The sequence below is a fragment of the Etheostoma spectabile genome, chromosome 18, assembly GCF_008692095.1.
Source record: "Etheostoma spectabile isolate EspeVRDwgs_2016 chromosome 18, UIUC_Espe_1.0, whole genome shotgun sequence".
NCBI lineage: Eukaryota > Metazoa > Chordata > Actinopteri > Perciformes > Percidae > Etheostoma > Etheostoma spectabile.
The window spans coordinates 2,589,941-2,594,182 of record NC_045750.1 but is presented as its reverse complement, the minus strand read 5'-3'; the positions used below and the strand labels follow the sequence as shown (position 1 = coordinate 2,594,182).

General features: G+C 40.9%; 1 protein-coding gene and 1 long non-coding RNA gene across 2 annotated transcripts in view; one reads left to right on the top strand and one right to left on the bottom strand.

Annotated features, from left to right (window-relative positions):
* Positions 1 to 4,242, top strand: part of clvs2 (clavesin 2) — a 38,894-nt gene that overhangs the window by 10,543 nt on the left and 24,109 nt on the right. The window lies entirely within an intron of this gene.
* LOC116706155 (uncharacterized) overlaps positions 1 to 4,242 on the bottom strand; it is an 18,644-nt gene that overhangs the window by 7,411 nt on the left and 6,991 nt on the right. The gene's annotated exons all lie outside the window — the stretch shown is intronic.

Below are 4,242 nucleotides of genomic sequence, written 5' to 3'. Positions count from 1 at the left end.
CCCCCCCCCCCCCCCCCCCCCCCCCCCCCCTTCATCGGAAGGTGGAAGGTTCTCTAACCCTACATAGATATACAAAATATTCCTATAGCGATGGAGTCTAATCGGCAAAAGACATTTTATTGAGCTGTTCGATAAACCTCATTTGCATATCTGCAAACATGTCTCTCCTGATTGAAATAGAAAGATGAAACTTTTCACCGTTATGATCCATGAGAAAGTATTTTTTTAAACGAATATAGTCTTCATTTCCATTTTGATGACTCCTTAAGGGCCAGACCGTCAGAACGACTAACACACCTTCAGCAAAATGACCATGAAACGTAGTAAACATATTAATTCCCTCCTCCCTGGTGTATAATTCCTAATTTTTCTGGTGACTAAGATTTCTGCTAGTGTCTCAAAATGAGTTACGTGACCCATATAATATCATAATACCACTAGTACACAGCCTATGAAGTAAATAACTCCTCTTTATTATTATAAAACATTCAATTTTTTCCTTAAATTAACATAAAACTGACAATTACCATCAACAGTCACACCCCTCGGGACCATAGCTAATGTTACAATTAATTGTGGCTAAACAAAGAAACGGCAATTATGTAAAGAATCATTGCAATCACACAATTGTGACAGGCTCCCTGAACGCATCACTTAGTTAACGTCTGAGTTTATCAGCAACTTCATATTTATCTGCTGCTGTTTCCACAGAGTCTCCATCGTCCTCAGTACTCGGTTATCTGATGGATATGTGAACTGACAGCAAGGTGACAAATAACAGGATCCTATTACACTGCAAACATTTAAATACAAGGTTATCCAAGTTGTTTTTAAACCAAACCATCTTTTTCTCACTATATTTTTGGGATTTTTAGTTAGGGATTTTTTTTCTTCTCAAATATGACAATTATGCCATGCGCACACTTGTTCCTTATCCGCTGATAAAGAGATTGAAAATATGACAGTGACAAATCAAGATAAGCTACCATAAAATATCTCATTTAAATTATTATTCACCCTTGATAAGGAATAATCAGAGTTTAACGTACTGAAAAGAGATAAAATAACATTCTTGAATTGGCCTTTTTCAGTCCTCTTCCAGTTCTGCCCGTAGTGAGTCATCTGCTTGCCTTTCTTTTGCCTTGTTCCCCATGTTGATGCTGCTCAATTGTGATGTACTCTTTGTCATGGCAACCCTGGCCGTGTTGGTTTTAAATACAAATAGCATGTAGGCCACGTGCCTTGGGATCCAAATTTGTAGCATAGTATGCACAGATCACAGCAGAAATAAGACACACATGACTGGTAAGACAGGACCGGCCCGTAGGAGGTTTTACACCCCCAATTAAGCACACTTTTCTTTTTTCTTATGATTTATTTTTGGTGCATTTACAGTATTTTGTCAAGAGACAACCAGGAAAATGAAGAGAGAGAGAGAGAGAGAGAGAGAGAGAGAGAGAGAGAGTGGGTTAAATAAAGAAAGCAACAGAATGGATCAGGATGGATTTGAACAGATGACGTTGTGGTTTACATGTTCAACTTCAACTTTAGACAAACTCTTACCCCCCCACGGCCAGTTATCTGTAACAAGGGGTGTTGCAACCCGGTCTCACGCTCAAATTAGACAGAGGGTAGTCTAGATTGCTGATTGTTGTGCAAGATGTACCTCCTGACTATGCTTACCAGGTCCTCAGACCTCTGCAGGGTAAATCCAGACAGCTAGCTAGACTATCTGTCCAATCTGAGGACTATGGTTACCAGGTCCTCAGACCTCTGCAGAGTAAATCCAGACAGCTAGCTAGACTATCTGTCCAATCTGAGGACTATGGTTACCTGGTCCTCAGGTCTCTACAGGGTAAATCCAGACAGCTAGCTGGACTATCTGTCCAATCTGAGGACTATGGTGACCTGGTCCTCAGATCTCTGCAGGGTAAATCCAGACAGCTAGCTAGACTATCTGTCCAGTCAGAGTTTTCTGTTGATGACTAAAACATGTTCCACCAAACCAACTTCCTTCCCGAGGCGGTTTTGCAGAGGCACCGTCATTGTGTCCGGGGCTTCGCGCCACCCAAGATCATTTGTAATTGGTTTAAAGAAGTGAGAATATCGTTTTTTTCTTCTTCTTTTTTTTCAATGCTGTAATAAAGTTGAGACACCTTCAACTTTTGGAGAAACACTAAGAAGCAGACATAAGAAATATATCGACATGTTTTAAGCCCCCTTAACGATTATTTTGATCTATTTTTAGGGAGTGTTTTTTTAAGGGGGACACATCTACCTCTTCTTAATATTGGGGGGGCGGCATATCCCCTGCATCCCCCCCAAATCTACGCCTATGTGGGGGGGGGGAGTCCACATGTCCATTGCACTTGTTGATGCCCTCTGTTGCCTGCACTTACAACAGGTCTGAGTTGATTTGAATGCACCATAAGTAGGCGAGTGTGCGTGTTACTCAGGTTGTGTCCCTGACTCACATTGATATAACAAAATAAAATAAAAATACAAACAGAAATATAGGGGGGAAAACTCATTTAAATATGCAATATGATGCCGAATGTGTCACCGAGGCCACCGAATTTGGGCTATTAAGGCCTAAACCGTCACCTGGGAGGCACGCCTCCGAACCCCCCCCACACTGGTTAAATGTTAGCATACGGAGTTCAGAAAGCATCCTGCCTTGGACAGACCAGCTTGCATCACTGTCTTTTTGCTCCGCCGCTACTCGTTTCCTGCAGCTCTTTGCTTTGCGCAGTGATTTGTCTCTGTAAACAGAGAGAGAGAGAGAGAGAGAGTGGAGGTCTAATGATCAGGGAGGGACACATTCAGAGAAGCTGACTCAACAAAGCCTTGTGTCCTGGAGTTGACCCCTCTCTAGTCTCGCTCTTCATGTGCTGCCTGAGACTGGATTGTCTGGGCCTGATGTGCTTATTCTTCTTTGATACAGTGAACACGGCGCAGCACATGCTCCATTTTTCCAATTGTATGGAAAGCATATTTCCTCTTATATTTCTTTAAACTCGCATACAAGAGATTATATAAAAGAGTCAGTGGAAACACAGGGAGGGAGACAGTGTGCGGATGGGACTGAAACCCATCCAGTCATAATCCTCTAGGATTACACTACTACTGAGGGATTACAGTTTCAAATCTGCAAAACCTTCTTTTGGGTAGGTCTTCTCAAAACAATTTTCAAAGTAATGTATAAGAAAATATTACAGATGTTGTAGCCAATTTTCATATTGCAGCTTTTAAAGTTTCTCCAGTTCAGAGGTTCAAGAAACAACCTCACTTATAGATATTCAAAGCAAATCATAATCAATACACACACATTTAACAAAATATAAATTACAAAAAGAATATATTGTTTTTTTAAATATATATATAAATATATAATTCCTTTTATAAAAGATTAGATCTCACAGTTGACCATTTTAATTAGCACCATATACTGTACATGTTTTTAGCTTAAACTTTGCAACATAAAGCATGTTGTAGGTTTCATTTATTTAGCTCATTTCTCACAAATTCAAAACAAATAAAAACATCAACATGCAATGAAAAGGATAGAAACCTTTACATAATCTTTCAGTCACAACATTTTCTTTCCACATGGAATAGATTTTAAAGATCTGACCCCTTCTTTTTTGTTTGGTTTTTGTAGTTTTTTTGTAGGTGGACTCAAAGGACCTCCCGTCCCGTGTTGTATAGACGTCAGGTGTCTGAGATCAGTGATGTGAACTCACCTTGTTAAGGGGATCTGTCCCAGCCTGACACCATCTGACCTCAGATCAGATACCTGCCACTCAGGAGTAAATGAGCCGTCCTGAATCTCTGTACAGCTGCAGACAGCCAGCAGACTCTACACTGCAGTCAAGGAAGGCAGGGAGTTTGGGGGGTGGGGGGTAAGGGGCAATACAAGGGCGAAGGTTTAGTTTCAACGTTGGGGCACACACATTATAACCAGGTGGTCTGTCTGGGGGTCCGCCCCCAAACCCTTTTTGCCATCAACCACTTCATATACTGTGTCTGAAATTGTTGAAAAACTAATATTCACTGATGAGAGGAAGGGCTGGATCTGAATATCCGACTATACAGATATATTGTTTGTTGGGTAGGTGATTTTTTTACAGGGCAACACTAACAAGCAGCCCTCAGATACATGTTTTGAGCCCCCTGAATGGCAATTTTTTATCTCTTTTTTTTAATAAGGTTATCTTAACCCTCATGTTGTCCTCGGGTCAC